Source organism: Cryptomeria japonica, chromosome 1, assembly GCF_030272615.1.
Source record: "Cryptomeria japonica chromosome 1, Sugi_1.0, whole genome shotgun sequence".
Taxonomy (NCBI): domain Eukaryota; kingdom Viridiplantae; phylum Streptophyta; class Pinopsida; order Cupressales; family Cupressaceae; genus Cryptomeria; species Cryptomeria japonica.
This window is the reverse complement of record NC_081405.1, coordinates 137,354,855-137,380,459: the sequence shown is the minus strand read 5'-3', so window position 1 is coordinate 137,380,459 and position 25,605 is coordinate 137,354,855.

Below are 25,605 nucleotides of genomic sequence, written 5' to 3'. Positions count from 1 at the left end.
ATGAAATGCTTTCTTTTATAAAATCGTGATCATAATTGTTTCATTGGGAAGAGATGTATGAATTTATTTTTCATGATTGTGTAATCATCAATTAGTTATACAATGCATGATCTTATAAAAGGATGCTTGAACTATTACACATTTAATCGATACATTCTTGTATTTTCTCTATGTTTGGAATAAATTGACTCTACATTTACCCCCTAGAATAAATGTGATTAAGATGAAACTAGATCTCAAATGATTGTCGGTATTTAAGAAAGGATTGTTGCTTCTATCTTTATATGTGTGCTATGTGCATTTTTTATGTCATGATATTGTTACATTAGTTATAGAATATGGATATGCCATGCTAGTTGCACAAATTTCATTACTCCTGCCAATATTGCATTGCTAGTCTTCCTCGTGTTGGATTGGGTATCTTTCATGTCATGAAAGATTTCGGGGAAGTGTAACTACTTCGTGGTAGGGTGGAAACATGCTCTAACAATGTTCTCGCCCATGATGTGTTTGAGGGAGACAAATGTCAGGAGCTCCCAATAGGATGGTCATCATGATTTGTTGCTTATGCATTTATTTTATTAACCTTATGGTCTAGTGTAAAGGTTTATGTTTCCTTATGTTTATCTTGTTGTCATCTTATGTAATTTGACTTCATATGTTGAAATTTAGTTCCTTGTCTCTAACCTTGTATATCTAGACACGTGGCAATGATTTATTCTTGATTATGTGTATTTTGTGAATTATGTTATTTTGAAATTATGGTGGATATTACAAAAACCTCTGATTCTAGATTGAATTTTGTAGTATTGTGGTGTTGCATGTTTTATTTAAATAATATAGATTAGATAGGTTTGTTTCTTGTATCTAGCTATTTTGTGATTTTTTGCAAAGACTAGATTTTTGGGAATATGTCTTAACTATTTTGTAGCTTGGAAGGATGGTAATCAACCAAATAGAGTATAGTAGAATTATTCATTGACTTTACTTGTTATTAAACCATGCTTGATTGAGCATAATAGTCTACTTCCTTAGAAGTACATATGAATGTCTCTTGAACTAGTATATCCATTACCTTTTGGGTTGAACCTTGATTGTCATTTGGATTCTATGTGTTGATGTGAGTATGCATCCTTTCTTAGTAATCCAAGTAAGGGTGGTGAGTAAGGACGACACTCAACGTGCATTTTATGAAAACCTTGGCCAAGGTAGTGGAGCAGATTGCATGAGTCTATCAATTCATAAGAGTCAGATGCACTAATACATCAAGGATGTTGGCAACAACAAAGAAGAAAATTGAGAGGGGGGGGGGGGGTGAATCAATTTTCACCGAATCAAACCAGTTAAGCACAATCTCAAATTTGATCAACTACATCAAAAAGAAAGATAACAACAATAACGACAACACACATAACACCAATATTTTGATGTGGAAAACCTGGTTAAGGAAAAAACCACAGTGGGAACCTACCCACAATGAGCTAATACTTTGTAGTAGTATGTGTAATTATTACAATGGGGAATGCACATGCATTTAGACACACTTCCTAGAGCTCACTACTCAAATTATAATGACCCATAAGGCTCCAACCCTCAAGGAAGGTCACTACCTTAAAAAATATTCAAACTAGAATCCAGAAAGAATGAACTACAAAATTAGCATATGCTAATGCCTGATGATAGTTCCAGTTAAGCTCAAATGTCTACCCTTCACCAATCTCTGCTCAACACATCACACCAAAAGATGAATTCACTGATCACACATACACCATTCTCTGATAATGTAGACTTCATCATCGACACCAAATTACATGAACATTACACCCATTTATGCATATCATCAACCTTGACTACAAGGTCAGCCAAATCCATAACACCTAATTACAATATTACATCACACGATACATAAATCAACCACCAGACCAATACAATGCCATAAAAAACACAGTATGGACCTAAATCAACTCCTCAAACACGCATCACCATCAGAAATCATGTTAAGACCAACCACAATATGTTATACCACCAAAATATCGCATAACATGAAGAAGATCATCAAGAACTTGCATAATAATCAATGCGGACCACCAAAACAAATAGGACATGATTAGGAAACACCAACAAGCATGTTAGATCCACCTGCAATAGCTGCACCAACACCACTTATGCAAATCTCCATCAATCAACACACTAACATTCATGAAGACATAGCAATAGCGACTCAGACAAGAAAGATAGCTTCCAGAGCACCAAATCATGAACCATTTGAAATGAAGATATACACAAACATCCAAAACACTCTCCCAAATCTGCAACACAAGATATGATCATACCGAAGCACAACAGATTAAACACCAGAACACTGCAACACTGAACACAAAACCAATCTCCATACCAGAATCCACAAATGACGACAAAGCATCATGAAATAAATAAAGAATGAAATATCTCTAGTTGATTTAGCATCCCAAATAGATAAACCAACCAGATCAACTCACTACAATCACAGGATCACCAAAACTATTCTCTGCAACACCAAAACACATGAATATGTTGACATCAATGACAACACTATATCCTAGCAACAACAATATCCAACAATCTCCCCCTTTGGCATTGATGGTAACATATAAATATGAAAAATAATCAATGCCAAGGAATAAATCAACACCAACAAACTCCAATAGGCTCCCCCTAAGATCATGCACACAAAGCTCCAAAGATAAGGAAGTTTTTCACATGCTTCTCTCCCCCTTTGACAACAATCCCAAGGATATAAAATAATCAAGCTTCTCTCCTAGATGACATAATCACAGCTCTGAACAACTCACTAACTACTCCAATTGAGTAGCAACATCAACTCATCAACCCAAATAAAAAGATAAGACTTTGAAGTCGACCGGATTGATGCATCTCAATCCACCTAGTTCTCATTAGGAGGGGCAAAGACCCCTAACTTGTCTCTCAAATACACAAATGTATATGCAGGCAAAGGCTTAGTGAAAATATCTACAATCTAATTTTTGTAGATACATACTCCAGTTTTACTTCTTCAGCACTAACTTTCTCCCTCAAGAAATGATAATTGATATATGCTTCATTTTAGAATGTAGTACCAGATTCTTGAAAATATTAATAGAACTTGAATTTTCATAGTAAATAATAGTAGGCTCATCATACAAAACTCCAATGTATTTCAACATAGATGTTTCATCCAAACTACCTGAGTGCAATTTGCAGCTGTGGCAATGTATTCATCTTCAACAATAGATAGAGATATAGCATCTTGTTTCTTGCTTGCCCATGAAACCAACTTCTTCCCCAAAAAGAAAGCTCCACCAGTAGTTCTCTTTTAGTCATCTACATCACCTGCCTAATCAACATCAATATAGGCACATAGCATAAAATCATCATTCTTCGGATACCACAATCCTTAGTCAACTATTCCCTTCAAGTATTTGAAAATCCTTTTAACAACAGTAACATGAGTCTCTTTAGGATCAACTTGAATTCTAGCACAAAGACACACAACATGCATAATATCACACCCTTGTTCTTATCACCAATAATCTAATTCTCAGAATGATTCAATTTCACATATCTCAAAGTCTTTGGATTGTTTTGATTCTCAGGCTCTTGAAGTTCTTCACCGACAACAACAATATCCAGATTAACTATCTCTACCGAATTAATTTTCTTTTGGATCTCAATCTGTGTAGGCTTAGAAATAATATCTTGTCCATCAATCTCATATGATCTACATGCTCTGATCTGCTTTCCAAAACATTCATCAACCTTCATATTTGCACTTTCCACTATCTTCTTCAACCTCTTATTGTAACACCAATAGGCCTTGTTCTTAGTAGAATATCCCAAGAAGATTCCTTCATCACATCTTGCATCAAACTTTCCTATATCCTCATCTCTTTTGATATAACATTTGCTTCCAAAAACTCTGTAATATCTAACTATAGGAACATGACCAAACCATAACTCATAAGGAGTCTTACCAGAATCACCTTTTATATGCACCCAGTTGAGTGTGTAAACAAAAGTGCTAACAACTTCCTTCCAAAAGGTTTGTGCAGCATTTCCTTCAATCAACATCATTTTAGCAACATCGAAGATTGTTCTATTCTTCCTTTCAACAACTCCATTCCGCTGGGGGTTCTAGGAGTAGATAAATGTCTTCTAATTACATTCCTCTCACATAATGTATCAAACTCATCGGACGTGAATCCTCCTCCTTTGTCATATCTTAGACACTTCATCTTCAACCCTATCTTAGTCTCCACCTTTATTTTGAATATCTTGAATTTATCCAATGCTTCTAATTTCTCCCTTATAAAAGTCACCCACATCAGTCTAAAGTAGTCATCAACTAGCAACATGAAATACCTATCACCCTGCATGCTTCTCACTCTTGTAGGACCACACAAGTCAGTATGCACAAGATCTAACAGTCCATTAGATGTATACTACTTTCTTTTAAATGATGTTCTTGTTTGCTTTCCCAATTGACATTCTTTACATACCAGATTAGAGGGCTTCACAATCTTAAGAAATTCAGTAACAACTTGAGTAGAGCTTATCCTTATAATATAGTCAAAATTAACATGACACATCCTCCTATTCCACAACCAAATTTCAACTATCTGAGAAATCAAATAACTTTTCTCACCGACATTCAAGTGAAAGATATTACCTTTAGTTTTAGTCCCTGTTGCAATCTCTACACCGGAGGCATTCAGAATCTTGCATTTACCATTTTTTAATTGCAAATCATATCCCTTTTCAACCATCTGTCCAACACTCAGAATATTATGCTTTAAACCTTCAACATATAAGACATCATTAGTTTTATTCTTACCATCAAAAGATATAGAACCTCTACCATGAATCACACAAGCTTTATCATCTTCAAATCTTACTATACCACCATCATATCTTTCTATATTCACAAATTTACTTTTATCACCTATCATATGATGTGAACAACCACTGTCAATTACCCATTCATCTTTCTATGCAATCTTAGCAGCCGAATCTTTCTCCTCAACAATGCAACTTGTAGGATTCACTGGTACCAGATCATCTTCTTTGATAGCAATAAATACAAACTCATCTCCTAAATTCCCATTGTCTGATTCCTCGTCTGTCACACCTTCATTAGCAGCATAATAGCATCTATTCTTATTTCTCTACTTCCAGTAGGGCTTGTAGGGCTTATCATGCTTATCAAATCTATCATCATGTCTTTCATGCTTATCATACCTAGATATTCTTTCAGGACACCTAGAAGCAAAATGTCCTATCTTATTACAAGAGAAACATTTCAAAGGTAACTTTCCATCATACTTATCAGCTCCCTTAGGCAATCTCCGAGCAATAAGTGCTTCAAGCTCATCCAACTCTTTCTCTTGATCTTCCATCTCTCTCATCTGTCTTTCATATCTTGAAATCCTAGATGAAATCTCTTATGGATCATACAGTTGCTTCCCGGATATAGAGGCTCTAAATGGAGTATCAGATTTACCATGTGATTCTCCAAATTCACTCAACTCAAATGCAGACAACTTACCAACCAACATATCTCGTGTCACAATAGTTAAACTCTAGATCTCATCAATAGCAACAACTTTAGATTTATAAGCAGAAGGCAAGGATCTCAATACCTTAGCAACAATCTCATCTTCCTCAAGAGTTCCACTAACACATCTGTAGAGATTACTTTAGTGGCAAATATTTGCCAATGGCGATTTTTTCACGTCGGCGACTGGGAAATGGTGAATATTTTGTACCGACTAGGGATGGCCATGTCGCCAAAACATTATCAATTTCCATCAAATTCACAGCCCGATCGCCATATGTTTTATGTAATTAAATGTTTCTATGCGAAGATTTTGCCAATACAATATTAGGTGGACACACGGTAAATTTAATTTTTTCGCCTACACTCTCCGAGGTTGCCTTATTAGACAACCATAATTCGCCTATAGGCATGTGAAGATTTGTTAGCTAGGAGGACCCAATTTGCTCGACATTTTGCCGACGTATGTCTCCATTCACCTCAACTTTCGCCAACTATATTGTATTTGCCAATTATTTGGACGACCCATAATCACCTCGAAAATTATATAAGTCGTGTTATAGTTACATGGGGTTCACCAAATATTTGTATACCATATAAAATTCCCATGAAATTTTCCCTTATAAGGATTGGTATAAATACATGTAATGATCAGATCTATCTCTACAAAATTGGGTGGATTCTAGGCTCTGAATTCTGATCAATAGCGAAGTTTCAGACCAAGGAAAATCATTGTTGTTGACTGCATTGGCGACTGCTAGTGACCTAAAGGTGAGAGATCATATTTTTGAAGTGTTATAATATTATTATGAATTTATCTATATTTGTTTTCACTGTCGAGTTTATTTTTATTCAGTGGTGACCTGTCAGTGCCAAGTGGTCAGCCGAGACATTCAAACCTCAGACATCTAGATTGTAGGTCATAGGGCCAATGAAACATATATTATACTTTATAGTCTATTATTGCTTCTTCAACAAATTGATATTTTTTTGGCTGCCTTTATTTCATTGGAGATGTCGAATAGGAAGAAGGGTAGGAAACCTGAATGTGGGGAAGGCCATGAGATGTCAACAAAAAGCAGAACGTTGTCTCCATACTTTGGCTTTGGAAAAGATTGTGGTGAAAATTAGGAAGGTACATCATCACAAGTACAAGTACAAAATTCGCAACCTACATTGCATGTTGAAGACGGCGGTGAACCTGATATCTTAGATCAGGATGATCTTGAAGAAGATTATCTGGTAGATTCCCAAGTTAGCCAGAATGATATAATCAACTTGGGTGATAATGCCATTGATGATAATGCACGGAAGGGGAAAAGAAAAGCCAGATAAAAAAAGGATGAACCACAATAAAAAAGGATTGGGAGTGGGATATGTCAGTGAGGAATTTTCAAATAAATTGGGCATCAAAGTATCCATTCATTGAACTAGTGGAGAAACCAATTGAAGGTAAGCCTTTAATAGAATGCAGGAGTAATATTTGCACTTGGAAACATAACAAGGAAATTAGGTTGCAGCTAAAATGTGACACCATAGAAAAGCATATGGGTAAAGTTTATGAAAAACAAATGATAGACAGAGTTGAAAAATCAGTGATAAGATAGAAGAAAAAGGAGGAATGTAAGCATGTGAGGAATGTCGAAGATTATTATTTTCATGAGAAAATACAGGGGAAGCCTGCTGAAGTTAAAGGTTCTATTGAGGCTAGTTTTGGAAAAGCAATGCAAATAGAACAACTGGGAAAAGTTGTTCAGTTAAGCGTTGTTTTTTATATTTTGAGAAAAGGGCGTGCTATGACAAATTTCCCATCAATTAGTGGTTTATTACAATTTTTGAAAGTTCCTAACTATCCTAATAGACACTGGTCAGTAAACAGTGGATGGGAATGGGCAAGTTGTCTTGCTGAAGTTGAAAAAGAAGATGTAAAGGAAAAAATAAGAGAGTCAACCTTTATTGCATTTTCTTTAGATGAAGTTACGACAATAAACAATACTTCATGGGTATGCATGCATGTTTATACTGTAGAGAATCATGCCCGCCAACCTCATCTACTATCTGTTGCTAAAATGAAGGAGAGTGCGACAATGGAAAATTTATTTCAACTAGTAAAGAGAAGTTTAATTGAATATGGAGGTATGGATGACATGATGGTTGCCAAAAAATTGGTTTGTGTTGGAGCAGATGAAGCTTCAGTAATGCAAGGTCACAAGAACGGTCTTTGTACAAAGATTAAAACTTCATTTGCACCATACATTACTGCAATTCATTGCATGACTCACAAAATGAATCTAGCTTTTGGAATTGTGAGCAAGTATGCTTCGGTAAAAAAATTTGAAATTTTAATCAAAGAGCTCTACTCACACTTCTGTCGAAGTCCCAAGCGATTTATGGAATTTCAACACTTTGCTAATGGAATAACTAATAGGAACAAGCTTCTCAAGGATAATGATACCAGATGGATCTCTTTGGATGGTCTAGCGCATCAAGTTTTTTCAGAATATCCATCCTTGATTGGACTATTTCACACAACTCGTGACGAATCAGATCAACCAAAATTTCCTGACCTTCTTCAGAGGTTAAATAATCTAGATACACTCTTAACTTTAGCAGCTCTTCTACCCATGCTAGAGGAAATGAGGAATATTATTGTAGCATCGTAAATTGTATGCACTTGCTAAAGCAGTACAATTTCACACCTAGTTTAGCACCCGCCTTGGCGTGGTTTGCGTTTTGCATTGCATTTCCCCTTTAGCACTTAATTAATCAAATTAATTAGGTCTAAGGTCCTATTTCATCATCCTTCACATCATAAAGTCGAGCCCTTTCATTAAAGTGTGCCCCTTTTCATGTTATTCCTCCAATACATCATCTAATCAAAAACCCTAATTAAGTCCTATTTTGAACTTGGGGGCTTGATTTCGGGGGTCAAAACATCTCAAAATCACCTGTAACTTCGGGATTCTCTCTAAAATCATCATATCTGACGGCCCTGAAAATTTGGTGAAAAGTTGCCAGGACCATGGTGCCCGGAGTGCACATGGTCCCGGACATTTTTCCCGAAATTTTAGGAGCACAATCCAATCATAAAATAAAGCTTAACCCCAAGAAATTGGTGGGAGATTCAATCTCTAGGTCGGCCAAAAGATGAAATTGCGACCTAGGGTTTCATACATAAGAGCTCTCTTTCTTCATTTGAAAGGATCCAGAATTTGTTTTCAGGAACCTCATATGCAGCGAAAGAGCAGATATTTGAAGACTTCAACAACTTTCAACATCCCTCCATCAAGCATTTTATCAAATCCATTCATCCATTTAGGGCTTGGAAGACATTGAAGAACAATAGGAGATTACCGACTGAAGATTGGCTTGTATCCCTCCCTTGGGGGTTGGGTATGATTTCATGTTGTTTTCATGTCTTTGCATAAGCTTCAATATATCATTTATCCATGCTTTAGATCACTTTGCATCTTGATTTAGAGCATTTACATTATCATTGACAAGCAATTAGGGTTTACTTTCTAGGTTGCTCTAGTTTGCTTACTTGCATTTTAGATCTTGCACACACACAAGGTTTGCACACACATTACTTTTACAATACAACTTGGCTATTCATGGAGGTGGAAATCACCGAAGCGGGGGTTTGACTAAGGCAAAACCCTATATAGCCGCCCAAACACCTTTTTCAGATACAAGTGCAGGTTTCGAGACTCGGACGACGCCGCAGGTTGCAGATCCAGAAAAAGCAGGTCGAGACAACACCCCACACCAAATTGCAGAGCAGAATACCAGGACAGGGGCGTGGGGCACCCTGGTCCTGCCAGGACAGGGGCACTGGGTGCCCTGGTCCCTGGGATAGAGGCGCTGGGCGCCCTGGTCCTCCTGACAGACAACATTTTAGACAGTTTTCCAGAGTGCAAAACAGCAGTTTCAGGTGCAGTTCCGGGATAGAATTAGGACAGTGGCACCCGCGCCCCCATCCCGAACATTTTTAGTCAAATTTTGACTCCGGGTACGCATCTGCATTCTTGTTTTATCCTTGTGTTTACAGCTTTCCATTGTTTAAGTTCAATTCTGCAAATCTTGTTGTTAGCTCATACTTGCATTTTAGGGTTAGGAATTGAACTTGCATAATCTTACCTTTCAAATACAACAAAGGAATAGAAATCCTAATAGGTAGCCCGTGGCTCTCTCTTTCACAAAAAGAAGTAGCCAATTGTGTGATACCTCTAGGCTCTTTCATATTCCGTAATGTGTGTCAAAAGGTAGGATTAGGGCATGATAACCTAGTCTTGCTTTTTCTCCCACACATTTTGGTGAACCCGACGTGAATCTATCATTGCTTCTTCTTGCATTGCATTTGTTAGATCTAGATCTAGATTTAGTGTGTTTTCATTTTCATTAAAAAAAGAAAAAAAAAAAAGAGTGTGTTTCTTTGCATTGTGTGTTTAAATTTTCTTGCAACTTTCATTTCAAAATGTCAGACTTTTATTTGCAAAATGTTCATGCTTATGATGATTATTATGAGTATAGCCAAGATGAATTAGATGAAGCTTTAGATGAGTTTTTTAACCCTAAGGATGCCAAACCTTCATTTTGCCAAAAACTCATAAACCTTGTTACTATGCCATTTCGTTGTGATGAGAAAGATAAGTTGAATGATTCCTCTCAAGGGTACATTCCTATCAACTCTTCCACTAAATCTAGTAACATGGTTGTTTTCAACAATCCCCTCTATGAAGAGATATCTCCTTTTGAACCAAAAGATAAACCTTTTGATAGCTATGATCATACTTTGTTGGATGATGCTCTTGATGACTTTGTGGCTTTATCAAAATCTTTAAACAAGAACAAGACTTCTAAATTGGTTAACATGATAAACTTGAATGAGCATAAAAAGCCTCTCTTTGAAGTCCAAGGTGCTTATCCTTCTCCCACCTTTCAAGTTCCTAAATCACCTCTCCTTACTGTCCAAGGAGGGTATGATCATGATTCCTTTCGTACTCTGAATAAACCAATCATCACTGTGCAAGGAAGAAAACCTATAAGTCCTTATAGTTATGCCAAGCAAATAACTAGAGAGAGTTATCATGCGGTTGCCCATACTTATCATACCAGAAATAATAGGCAGCCTAGTCCTCCTCCTGTTATTCCAGTTTCTCTTCCGAATCCTCAACCAATTCTTCCGCAAGCTCCCTGTATTTCACAAGTTCTTAGTAAGGAATATGATCTCATAGAACAACTTAAAGTTACCCCTGCTAAGATATCCCTTTGGTATTTGATTCAAACTTCTTCCGCTCATCATGGAATGTTACAAGATGCCTTGAAAGATTTGAATATTCTTCCACCGAATACATCTAGTAATATAGCATCTTTGGTTAACTCTGTGATGAATCCTAAAGCTCAAATTGTGTTTACCCAAGATGAGTTGCCTACTAGTGAAACTCAACATCAATATGATCCCTTGATGATTGTGGTTATCATGAAAGACACTGCTATAAGACGAACACTAGTAGATAATGGCTCTAGTCTTAATGTGTGTAGCATTAATCTTTTGCATAAGATGAATGTGGATACATCCCTAATTGAGCCGGACTCTCGTCCTATTCAACGCTTTGATAATGTGGCTAAAACTTCATTAGGTACTATCACCTTACCCATTACAGTGGGGCCTGTTACTTTGCCTACTCCTATCCATGTTATGTCGGGAAATCTAACATACAACTTGTTATTAGGGAGACCTTGGATTCATAGTATGCAAGCTGTCCCCTCTACATTGCACAGACAAGTTAAGTTTATCTACAACAATAAGACATATACCTTGATAGGTGATACTAATTTCCAAGCTTGTTTACAAACATCTACTTCCAAAGGGGGTTCTTCTAAGCCGTCCTCGTCTAGTGATGACTCTTTAAACAAGATACCTATCGATGAAGCCTCGCTCTCTGATGATCAAAATTCTTTGGATGAGTCTGGAGCTCCTGAAGAAGACTCTTCTTGACTTGAAACTACACATAAGAAGGACTTTGATCCTGAGAAGGTTCTCGCAGACGACGATTGGGGATCCCTTGATTTTAATCCCACCTTTGTAGGTGAATATAAGGTTCATTCTAGAGAGCTTAAAGTTGAAAAGAAGGAAGAAGTTAAAAATCAATCAACATTACCTGAGCCTATGAGTAATAATTTTGTGGCCGCTTCTCAAACTTCTTCTCCTCACACCTCTAATTCTGAAGAGTTTGATTCTTTGTCTTATGAAAAACCGCCTTCTCTTTCTGAAATGGCTGATCGTTATGGTCGTGGTTTTCACATTTTTGCTAAGCATGGGTATCATGGAAATGGTTGTGGTGCTCATGAACAAGGGATAAAAGTTCCTCTAGAGAATAATCTTCACAATTATGCCTTTGGACTTGGCTATAATCCCTGCAAGCGTACTAAAGCTTCTAAGAGACCATGTATTAGTGTTAATACTATTTCTACATCTCTATCAATGCAACACCCTGAGTACATTGATGAGGATCCTTCGTGTGCCTATGCTTTGGATGTTTTTCCTACCGATGATGCTTTAGCTGAGTTTTTAGGAGCATATGATACTCTTCCTCGTTATCATCACAATAGGGGACTCCCTTATTGTTTGAACACTGAAGCCTATTTTGGAAAAGAGATTGATAATGATGAGATTGTGAAAGAATTCCCTCAGTTAAAGGATACTCCTCAACAAAGTAATCTTCTCATAAGTGACACCACTAATGTTAAGATGGATCCTTGCAATGAAGAAAAAGTTATTAAAATTGGAAAATGTTTGGATGAAGAGGAACAAAAACAATATGAAGATTTATTGCATAAATTCCCTGAGATCTTTGCTTGGACATACTCTGACATGCCTGGTATAGATCCTAAGATTGTTACTCATAACATTGTCTTAGTTCCTGATGCTAAGCCCGTGAAACAAAAGATTCAAAAAATGAATCCTAAGGTGGCTTTGCTTGTTAAGGCTGAGATTGAAAAGTTATTGGAGGCTGGATTTATCCGCCCTATTGATTATTCCCTGTGGATTTCAAATATTGTCGCTGTGGCTAAACTAGATAATAAAATAAGAATGTGTACTGATTTCCGAGATTTAAATAAGGCTTCTTTAAAATATGATTTCTCTCTTCCAAACATTGACATGATAGTTGATTCTACGGCAGGACATGCCTTGTTATCCTTCATGGATGGTTTTTCAGGATACAATCAAATTTACATTAACCCTCAAGATCAATTCAAAACTGCTTTCACCACTCCTTGGGGTACGTTTTGTTGGATAATGATGCCTTTTGGACTTAAAAATGCCGTTGCAACTTATCAACGAGCGATGACCCTTATCTTTCATGATTATATGCATAAGATTTTAGAAGATTATGTTGATGATATTTTGGCCAAATCCATTCTCCGCATAGATCATATTAAAATCCTTCGTCAAATCTTTGAAAGAATTCATAAATATCACATGCGCTTGAATCCCCAAAAATGTATTTTTGGTGTGGATAGTGGAAAACTATTAGGATTCATAGTTTTGCATCGTGGGATTGAGGTGGATACTAAGAAAATAGATGCTATTGTCAACATGCCACCTCCTAGAAATGTGTCTCAACTCAAAAGCTTACAAGGAAAGATTCAAGCTATTCGTTGGTTTGTATCTCAACTTGCGGATCGCACTTTTCCTTTTACTCAGCTTCTCAAAAAGAATATCACTTTTCAATGGAATGAAGATTGTCAGCAAGCATTTGAAGATTTAAAAGTGTATCTGGCTAATCCTCTTATCCTTCGACTGGCCGAACCTTCTCAACCCTTCCTTCTTTATACAGCTGCTTCCACTCATGCTCTTGCAGCATTATTGGTACAACATGATAAAGACGGTAAGGAGTGTCCGGTTTATTATATAAGTCGTACCTTACTCGATTATGAGACCCGATATTCTGCGATAGAAAGACAATGCTTGGCCTTGGTGTTTGCGACTCAGAAATTGAGACATTATCTCTTAAATTCAGAAGTCCACGTCATGGTAAAGTTTGATCCTTTGAAGCATCTTTTCTCTAAAACCAATTTATCAGGACGCCTAGCTAAGTGGGTTATGATGTTAACTGAATTTGACCTTAAATTTGTTTCACAAAGAGCAATTAAAGGACAAGCGTTGACCGATCACCTAGCTGAGGCCCCTTCACCTTTCTCCTTCCCTAACTCTGAGTCTTTTCCTGACGACTTCATCCTTTGTACAGAGAAAGATGAAACTTGGGAGTTATACTTTGATGGCTCTAAGTGTCGTACGGGATCGAGGGCAGGTGTTGTTCTGATTTCTCCTACAAAGAAGTCTATTCCCTTATCTTATCGTCTCAATTTCCTATGTACTAATAACATTGCTGAGTATGAGGCTCTTATAGCAGGAATAAAGGTAGCCTTAGCTTTGAGTATAAAACACGTACATATTTTTGGAGATTCTCAACTGATTATAAGACAAGTAACGGGACTATATCAAGCGAAACAAGACAAATTATCACAATATAAAGACCTTGCTATCTCTTTGTTACAAAAATTTGATTCTTACACCATGGAACCTGTCCCTCGAAAAGATAATCGACATGCGGATGCAATGGCATGTGTGGCTTCTTTGGTATCTTTAGAGGACCCTATGGTTGATCTTAAATTTGTTATTCACAACCTTATTTCTCCAGCTATTGTAGATGATTGTAGCTTGGTGACATGTTGTGACTTTATAGATTCAGATGAATGGTATTCGCATATCGTAAGATACTTGACTGATGGTACCTTTCCTGATTCCGCTAATAGGAACACTAGGGCTAGAGTTCGCAAGCTGTCCGCTAGATATATCATTCTTTCTAATATTCTGTACCGAAGGGGTTATAACGGTCTTCTCTTTCGTTGTCTTAATAAATCAGAAATCCCTATTGCTCTTGAAGAGGCACATTCAGGTGCCTGTGGGGGGCATTTTGGAGGCAAATCCTTGGTTTAAAGATTGCTTCGCATGGGATATTATTGGCAAACTATGCAGCAAGATTCTTTTTCATTTGTTAAAAAATGTCATCAATGTCAACAACACAACAATTTGATTCATGCTCCTGCCCAAGAACTTCGTTCTCATGTAGCTTCTTGGCCTTTCTCTGCATGGGGGCTGGATCTTATTGGTAAAATCTCCCCTCCTTCATCTCAAGGACATACTTTCATTATAACCGCAACAGATTACTTTACAAAGTGGGTAGAAGCTGTTCCCCTTCGCTCTACTACTGCTGAAGCGATTTGTCGATTTCTTCTAGAAAACATTATTTCTCGATTTGGGATACCTTCCACTATAATCTCTGATAATGGGACATCATTTAAGAACAAGGACGTGAAGAAATTCCTCGAGAAGTATCATATCAAACATTGATTTTCTACACCATACTATCCTCAATCAAATGGTCAAGCTGAATCATCCAATAAGATAATTGAACAAATTCTTTGTAAAACTGTGAATAAGCATGGTAAGGATTGGAGTACTCAGCTAATCTATGCTCTTTGGGCCTACCGAACAAGCGTAAGAATTGCTACCGGAACTACACCTTATAATCTTGTTTATGGTGCTGATGCTATTATGCCTTTAGAATTAGAGATTCCGTCACTCAGAGTTTCTCTCAGAGGTATAGTAGATGATGACGCTTATAGAGAACAAAGACTTCAATAGCTTGAGATGCTTGATGAACAACGTATAAACGCTCTTGAGCATATTCAAGCATATCACAAAACTCTACAACGAAGCTATAATGATAAGGTTATTCAACGTTCCTTCTCAGTGGGTGACTTAGTGCTCTATGAGAATCAGCGCAATGTGAATGCCTTACCTGAAGAAAAGGGAAAATTTAGTCCTAATTGGCTTGGACCATATATTGTTATTGAAGATTATGGATCAGGTGCTTACAAAATAGCGGGTGTAGACGGTACGTCTCTTAAAGACCCTATAAACGCTATGCACTTGCGTAGATAGTACGCTTAATTCCTCATTCCTTATCATTCATCTACTTCCTTTCTCACTTCTTCAAAATTGGATAATATGTTAGCATATCTTTGTTAGAGCAAATGGAATTAAATGATGTTTTGTTTAATCTATATTGCTTCGTTCCTGACAAGCGTGTTTCTTTACTTTATGGTTTGTCTTGAATTCATTTTATGTAAATTGCAAAAGATTTACATTTTTCATTATGTTGACATATTATACAATATCTTTACGTGTTAAGTTGAATCGTGTCATATTGTGTTTTATTCAAATTAAATCACATTAGTTATATGATTCTTAGGCTTAACTTATATTTTTCTTCCCTATCATCAATGTAGTACTTGATTAAATATTTTAATTAAGTCACACATGTATCAATTTAATCATGGAGCATTGAGAAATCAATCACATGGAAATTAAATTCAGAACATACATGTACATTTACCAAATGTATTAACTTTAATCAAAATACACATTGTTTTTAGACATTAAAGATAACACGTTTCAGACAAAGAAGCATGTATATATATATATATATGTGTGTGTGGATCAATATACAAAGGTAGGTCACTACACATCCAAAATATGACCTACCCTACATCATAAGATCATCTCCTATCCCTAGGGCTGGTGGCTGGAGAGTGACGACTAGAAGCTCCCTCCTGATCTGGCCGTGCAGGTGGACCCATAGGGGTATACCGTAATATAGATCGTGAATGGCTCCGAGAGGAACTCCTACGATCCCTATCCATAAGGATCGCGCGATACGAGGTAGCCTCGGCCTGAGCTGCTACTAGATCACGCTGTGCCTGCTGAAGGTCCTCTAATAGAGCTCGCTCTCTCTCCCTCCATATCTCTACCTGTACTCGGAATGGAGAAAACAAATCATCATGCCGACCCGCGTTCCCTTGAGGTCTATAAGCAACCTGTGAGGAACTAGGGATCTGTGCCATCGTGGAGATATCTGTCACTGTTTGCTGGATTAGAGAACGCCACTCCTGCACATTAGCTGTAGCAGTAGAACAGATCATGTATTAGTACCATTTTATATCATCAAAACATCAATCAATCAATTTAAACCTACTATACCAGGATCTCCCTCACGCCAGTAGGGATCGTGATATGGTAGCATCTGTGACTGGGAACTACTAGGCTCCCCACGCTCAAACAATCTGTGCACAATGGGTGTAGGCTGGCCCATACTAGAAATAGGTCTCCGTATCACCTCATGTTCCCCCTTTTGGGGAATAAGAGGAGGGTCCAGGGCTATAGTATCATCTCCTGAATGGTGGGGAGCGGCATCTGACCCCTCCTCATCATCTCTATCTCTATCCTCATCCTCATCCTCGTCCGCATCCTCACTTGCATCCTCGTTCTCCTCATCTATATCTGTGTCATCCTCCTCCTCCTCCTTGGCACTAGGCTGATCCTCTGTGGGTGGATCAGGATCTCCTGCCTCCTCATGACCCTCTCCCTCCTTCGACCTGGATCCCTGATCCTCATCCCGGTCTCCATGTCTCCATGGGGCTGGATGGCCTGTCGGATGATCTGGTGGAAAGATAGGCCCTGGGTATGATCTCATAAACCATGAGAGATACCTGCACTATGCCCTGAGATCTGCAGCATAATCAGTGACCACATCCTGGTCGGACCCCTCTATATCTGTGATCTCGATATCATCTATCATAGGTCTCGCTACTGCTCTGGGTCTGGGAAGGACTCGTGAGTGTCGAGTGTAGATGGGCACATTGGCTGGAACACACTGCTCTAGTCCAAACTGCCTCCGTACTCGGTCAAAGTAGAATGGGACTATGATGTGTGGATATCTCCCTCTCAGTAGGCGGTTCCTCTGTAAGCATGCTAACTGTCTCTCCATTCCATCTGTGCATCCGCAGATATGGTCTCCACACAGTCACCTCAGCTGTCAATCTATCAAATGTCACTCTCCAATACAATAGATCTCCAAATCTCCACTCGCTGGTAAGTGGATAAGCAAATACCCTAGGTCGCTCGCTAGCCGCACTCATCGGATAGCCGACAGGCCTGGTGCATGTAAAGTGCTCAAATATCCACACCTGCAGAAGTGTGCATGTCATCAAACTGCAACCCTGTCCGAAAACATACTCCTCGAGGTCGTGATAGAGATGTGCAAGCATACTCTGACCCTAGGCACATACTCTCCTGTGTCTCTCCATAGCCTTGATGCACCATGTGAGACCCCCATGCAGGTGTGTACCTCGCCCATTAGGGCAGACAACTAGTGCAATGATGGATATCATAAGACGTCTCATGAGGGGCACCTCTCCTGTAGGATGTAAGAGCCAGCTAACCATGATACGACCTCTCATCTCACTCGACATGACTCTCCCTATGCAATATACCTGCTCCCTCTGATGATCCTCTACTAATCGATCGGTCGCATATGTCACGGTAGCTCCTCTGATCGGTAGGCGAAGAATGCGGTACACATCCTCAAGTGTCACCATCATCTCCCCTACTGGAAGCTGGAACGTGCATGTGTCAGGATCCCATCGCTCCATGAGTGCCATCAGCATCGCGGGATGAAATCGAATGGCCGACATAAGAATCATAGACCATAAACCCACAATCGACAATGTGTCTCTCTCTGCCTGAGTCAGCCGGGGAATCTGATCTCGCAAACTGCGAAGAATCTGCCCCGCCGTATGCTCTCTCATATATGGGAGACCCTGCAACACAAAAACATAACTGTAATCAGTACTCAATCATCAAAATCATTCATGCAAACTGTCGAACATCGTATGCTAACCCTGGTATCTCTCGCCAAGTCCTGATTGGGACCATGGCGCCCTGTTAGGGACCATGGTGCCCTATCAGGGACCATGGCACCCTAAAGGGACCATGGTGCCCTGTCAGGGACCATGGCGCCCTGAGGGGACCATGGCGCCCCACAGGGACCATGGCACCCTGTGTGGGACCCACGGTCAGATTCCAGGGCTCGCAAATGATCATAGAAAGTCAAATGCAGAAAATCAAAAGTCAACGTTCAATCAACTCACCTCGTCCAGTGGCTCGTCGTCGATCACGACCTGTCGCAGGATCTTAATCCTCGTGGGACGCTCCAGTCGTCGTGAAGGAATGATGATGGCTATGTGGGCTCCGCTGCAATAGACAATACTCAGAATCAACAAAGTGACAAATGCAAATGTCACTTTCAAGGTATATACTTTCATTCCTTTACATTTACTTTCAAAACCCTAATTTTCCTCTATCACTCATTCCATCATAACTTGAGTTTGGGAGATGTGATTTTCGAACCGTTTGTTGTGTAGGAATCGTATTTTCATTCCCCTACTCTCGGGATGTTCCAAAAAGTGCTCTGATGAAGCCTTTTTAGTGAACACCCCTCATCAATACTCTATTACACAATTTGTCGTAAGTAAACATGCTACCCTGTTTCACCTCCCTAATAAGCAAGTCGAAACAGGGGGGGCATATAGCTACTCACAAATTTCATCAATTTCCTTAGTAAGCATTAGGTGATTTTGTGATCTAACATGTGTTTTGTAGGGTGTGGTTCCTAACTGTGTACTGCAGATACCGCTGGGGGCTTCGTCCGACAACTTATGGATATATCCTTTTTCAAATGATGTTTACTTTTTGTACTTTAGCTTGCATATGCACGTAGTACTCATATGACCGCTAAAGTGGGGGCTATATGTAGTGTCGTCAATTGTACGCACTTGCTAAAGCAGTACAATTTCACACCTAGTTTAGCTCCCGCCTTGGCGCGGTTTGCATTTTGCATTGCATTTCCCCTTTAGCACTTAATTAATCAAATTAATTAGGTCTAAGGTCCTATTTCATCATCCTTCACATCATAAAGTCGGGCCCTTTCATTAAAGTGTGCCCCTTTTCATGTTATTCCTCCAATACATCATCTAATCAAAAACCCTAATTAAGTCCTATTTTGAACTTGGGGGCTTGATTTCGGGGGTCAAAACATCTCGAAATCACCTGTAACTTCAGGATTCTCTCTAAAATCATCATATCTGACGGCCCTGAAAATTTGGTGAAAAGTTGCCGGGACCATGGCGCCCGGAGTGCACACGGTCCCGGACATTTTTCCCAAAATTTTAGGAGCATGATCCAATCATAAAATAAAGCTTAACCCCAAGAAATTGGCAGGAGATTCAATCTCTAGGTTGGCCAAAAGACGAAATTGTGACCTAGGGTTTCATACATAAGAGCTCTCTTTCTTCATTTGAAAGGATCCGGAATTTGTTTTCAGGAACCTCATATGCAGCGAAAGAGCAGATCTTTGAAGACTTCAACAACTTTCAACATCCCTCCATCAAGCATTTTATCAAATCCATTCATCCATTTAGGGCTTGGAAGACATTGAAGAACAATAGGAGATTACCGACTGAAGATTGGCTTGTATCCCTCCCTTGGGGGTTGGGTATGATTTCATGTTGTTTTCATGTCTTTGCATAAGCTTCAATATATCATTTATCCATGCTTTAGATCACTTTGCATCTTGTTTTAGAGCATTTACATTATCATTGACAAGCAATTAGGGTTTACTTTCTAGGTTGCTCTAGTTTGCTTACTTGCATTTTAGATCTTGCACACACACAAGGTTTGCACACACATTACTTTTACAATACAACTTGGCTATTCGTGGAGGTGGAAATCACTGAAGTGGGGGTTTGACTAAGGCAAAACCCTATATAGCCGCCCAAACACCTTTTTCAGATACAAGTGCAGGTTTCGAGACTCGGACGACGCCGCAGGTTGCAGATCCAGAAAAAGCAGGTTGAGACAGCACCCCATACCAAATTGCAGAGCAGAATACCAGGACAGGGGCATGGGGTGCCTTGGTCCTGCTAGGATAGGGGTGCTGGGCGCCCTGGTCCCTGGGATAGAGGCGCTGGGCGCCTTGGTCCTCCTGACAGACAGCATTTCAGACAGTTTTCCAGAGTGCAAAACAGCAGTTTTAGGTGCAGTTCTGGGACAGAATCAGGACAGTGGCGCCGGCGCCCCCGTCCTGAACATTTTCAGTCAAATTTTGACTCTGGGTACGCATCTGCATTCTTGTTTTATCCTTGTGTTTACAGCTTTCCATTGTTTAAGTTCAATTCTGCAAATCTTGTTGTTAGCTCATACTTGCATTTTAGGGTTAGGAATTGAACTTGCATAATCTTACCTTTCAAATACAACAAAGGAATAGAAATCCTAATAGGTAGCCCGTGGCTCTCTCTTTCACAAAAAGAAGTAGCCAATTGTGTGATACCTCTAGGCTCTTTCGTATTCCGTAATGTGTGTCAAAAGGTAGGATTAGGGCATGATAACCTAGTCTCGCTTTTTCTCCCACACAATTATGAAAGTTGCCCAAAAAAGAGCTCTGTATATTGTAGAATATGCTATGCTATGTAAGATGACATGCATGACCCTCGACAATCTCTATCGAAATCAATCAACACTATCTGATAAAAAATTTGTTAAGTAGTGGACACTCACAAATTTGAACAATCCTAACAAAATTTTTACAAATCGGTGCAGACGGGGAGGTATGTGCCAATGTACAGGGAGTTAAGATACCAATGCACTTCTATTCCACTATCAACCCTGAGGAACCAGGAAAGCGCCCTAGGAAGCAACTAGCAAGAGTTACAAGGGAAGATTTCGACATGATTGTTGATTTTGTAACTACTTCTGTGAAGAAAATTGCCTATGATCTTTCCTCACAAATTAGAAGCAGATTCCCTCCTGAAAAACTACTCGAAGCCATGTCTATTGTGTTTCCTCAATATTGGAGCCTCAACAGTGCAGCTGATTTTCGAAGTAAGCTACTAACTTTGATAAAACAATTTTGCATATCCAGAGAATTGAATGGAGTAACTATAAATGGAATATTAGATGAAACTCGTCTTAGAGAGAAATCATCTCCTTTTTCATACACTATGATGGAACAATATGGCACAATGGAGAACCCCTGTGAAGAGGGATCAATAACAAGGCTTTGGAAATATATAGCTGAGAACGCAATGTTGCGTGATTCAATGCTAGAATATTTGAAGCTTTCTGATTTATGTCTTACCATGATATTGGGTTTGGTGGAAGATGAGAGAGTTTTTAGTGCTTTGGGGTTCCTAAAATCAAATCTAAGAAACAAACTAGACAAAAATTTGGAAAATTGCTTGAGGCTCTATACATCTAGGTATGATGTCCACACTTTTCCTTACGATAGGGCACTGCAAATCTGGAGGTCCAAATGTGAAAGAAGAGGTTTGGGCAACACTTCAAACCAAAGTGCCAGTGGGACTTTTGACTCATGTACTGGACCTACTGGTAGCATTGAGATGTAGTTCAACAAAGGTATGCAGACTCAGAGTGAAGAAAACACAGACAAGAATCAAGAAAGCTCTGAATTTGATGAGGATGAATGAAAATTGTAAGAGATTGGTACTTATTAATCTTATTACTATATCTCATTATTCATATTACAAAAGAATATTATTATGGTTGATAACTTGATGATATTTTATGAGTCTCAAATTTTACAATTAGAATTTAATATTTATTTGTAATTGTATTTTTCAACTTTCTATTTCCAGATTTAAAATAGCATAATAAAAGACCATAATGTGTTTATTGATACAGAGATGTTTATTTAGACATGTTTGAGAACTTAGATTTTCATTAATTATTTCAAAATATAGCCATATGATACAATTCTTTCAATACACCACTCTGTGTGATTCTCCATGCAAAAGTCAACACAAAGTTTCAGAACTCTTTGCAAATGACCCTGAATTCCCTTTTATAGAAACACAGGAGAAACAAAAGCTTCAGGTCAATTTGAAACATGTGAAGACTCAACATCAAAATCATAAACTCAGGCTTCAACACAAATTTAGTTTTACATGGTCATCACGGGCCGGATTATCAATTTAACAACTGCTACACGTCTGATGTCTCCTATTTAGAAAACAGAGTTCAAAATTAAATATTAATTCAATCCATGACAAATTAAATATAGATAATAGCAGTGCCCAAAACCTAGTAATCAGAAATAGAGAAATGCATAAATGCTAAAACTTGGGAGAATTTGAGAATACAAATTTACAGGCTGAAGGTTTGCACTGCGCATCATAGATTCATAGGCTGGATTAGCGATAGTGAGTGCTAGTGTTTTCCTGTTCATAAAACAGAGTTATTTCAAGCGATGCCAAATTCCAAATAGAAAAAAATATAAAACCTTGAAATTAAGAGTAAAAGGAGAAAACTGTGCAATACATACTATGATTCTTAAGATTTCTGTGCCAGTTTTTGTAGGGTTCTCCACTCTTCGTCTGATGGAAGGTCAATATTATTTAAACTATGGAAAGTCAACTGCAACTTTGTCAACAATCCATATTTAGAAGAGTGACTTGACATCACTATTTCACCCAATACTGCATTCAGAGTTGTAAATGGTTTGATGAATTCCAGAAAGCTTTGGGGAGTTGTGTTCTTAGGAAGCAAGTCTAAATCAGACTTCATTTTTATCTCCATGTTTTTTTTGTAAGCTTCTTTTACAATGAATTTATTTGATGGGTCAACGGTCTTAGGCAAACCAAGTTTAATGAAAGTAGTTGTCTTTTCTTGCAGCTTCAATATCTTTTTGCCACATTTATCCATAACTTCTGATGTTTCCCTTAGTATTTGACATTTTTGAAGGATAGATGATGTCTTAACTGTGCCATCAATACGACTCTTAATTCCCTTTGATACCAAATAGCTATCACTGGTACTGTAGACTACTTGCAAAATCTATTTTGCCATATCCTCTTTTGAATAAACATGTATGCTCTTCTCAATGTGCCCTTTGATTTTCATATAAATTATTCTCAGACTTTCATTCAATTCAAACCATTCACACAACTTGTCACTCCTCTGCATTATTTTCCCCCAAATGGTTTCTTGTATATACTTCGTTGTATTTTTCATATTATCTTTCAATCTATCCTCCGAAGTTTTATTTTTTTATCATTTGCATTGTGCAGGTCTTCTTTCATTTGTGCACCTTTTTTTCTTTCTTCCTCTACTTCCTCTTCCAAATGTTTTGATTTTTCCTTCTTATGATCCAATAGGTCCTATATTTTTCTTATTTCAGCAGCAACAGACTCATAACTTTTGTGTAATTTTTGAAAACCAACTCTTTCCTCATCATTTTTTTAATTGCTTTTAGCCAGTTTTTCTCTCAGGTCCTTCAATTCTGCATCCATCTTTTCCTACTCTGCAATTTCTATTGTAGAGCCTGAATTTTTTATCCTTTTCTATAAATCATTGCACTTGTTATCTGCTGCTTTCCTCTTTGATTTTTTGTTTGCTAGGTCTGCCTATAACTTTTCTATTTGTTTCTCCAGTTTATTTTTTTCTCTCTCCAACTTTAGCAGTGAAGTGTAGACCACTTAGTTAGTCCTTTTTGACACACTAATTTTGTCCACATTATGTACTTTGGAAAAATCCATTTGGAGGGTGCTAACTTGAAATTTAGAGGGATCTATCTGACTGTGTGGTGGATTTTTATCTTTAGTTGGTGGCATAACAACCATGAACTCCATCATATCTTTGTGTGGGCCATATGTTGGAAATACCCTATTCCTTGCAAGTTGTTCGTCTAAAACTTCAGTCAGGGCAACCCTATGAAATGCTCTCTTTTTTTCTTTATTTGCATTTGTTGTGTGTTCAAATTTATCATAGTAATCACAAAATTGAAAATATGGGCTTGCTAAAGCAATTGAATGTTTGAAAGGTAAAATAGGAATAGAAGAGGCTTGAGTTCCACCTATGCATGTGGTTTTAACTAATGCATTACTAGGATTACCAACAACCATTCCTGATCCTATCCCATTGTCACTTTCATGTGTAGTTTTTATAATCTTTCGAGGGGTTTGATCTGAAGCTGCAAATGATAGATTTGTAGTGTTAGTGGCACTTGATATAGGATTCTGAATAAAATGAGTATCTACCACTAGTGGCCTCTTGTGAGAGATATTTTGTTGTTTCCCTTGTCCAACACCAAGACAAATAGTATCAGTAGTAGTACCCATGCCAACCCAACCAATCGCAGTGGCACTTGACTAAACACTAATAGGAATACTATCCCCAGATCCCCCACCAGTGGTAGTGGCACTTGATTCACCACCAATGGGAATACCATGATGTGGTGGTGGTTGTGGATTTGAACCTGAAACAAATGTAGGTGGACCCCAAGGGTAATGAGTAGTACCTTTTTCGTGATGAACCTAAAGAATCAAGTCCAATGACTGGTTTTACAGGAGCTTTTGATTTTGAATCTGATGGAAGTTGTACCTCAAGGGGATACCAAATGCCTTCTCCTATGGGACCTAGACCACCACCTACAAAACCCATTTTTTCCATAATGTTTGCCCCTTTGCTATATTTTTCTTTCATGGACTCATTGACCCCACCTAATATTTTAGGGACTTTAGTAGTTGATGGAGTGGGCTTATCCTCATACTCATCATCATCTTCACTCCTGTCATATGATGTTGTGGGATGCTCCATATTCCACAATTTGCTAAACTCTTCATCCTCATTGATGGACTCAAATTCTGTACTGGTCTTTGGTTCACTGAGATTCTTCCTCATAGTCCAAAAATCATTTATTTTGGTTTGATTCCAATAACTTTATTTACATTCTTGCAGAATTGTTTTGGGAATAGATTTGTTCGATGGATTAGCAGATTTTTGGTAGAAATTGTAGGACCTCCTATTTTGGATGCCCTGACCCTCCTATGTTGTCATCTGTGTGTGCAATGCCATAATTTGTGATGACATTTGTTTTGTTGGAATGTTATTGTCAGCAAAAATTTTCTCCATCTCTTTTTTTACCTCATCCCAGGAGTCCGTGTTTCTAAGCTTTTCTAGCAATGGTTTACTTTCATGTTGACATAACGCCGAAGAATTCCCATTTTTATTAAGCCTTGCTTGAACTACA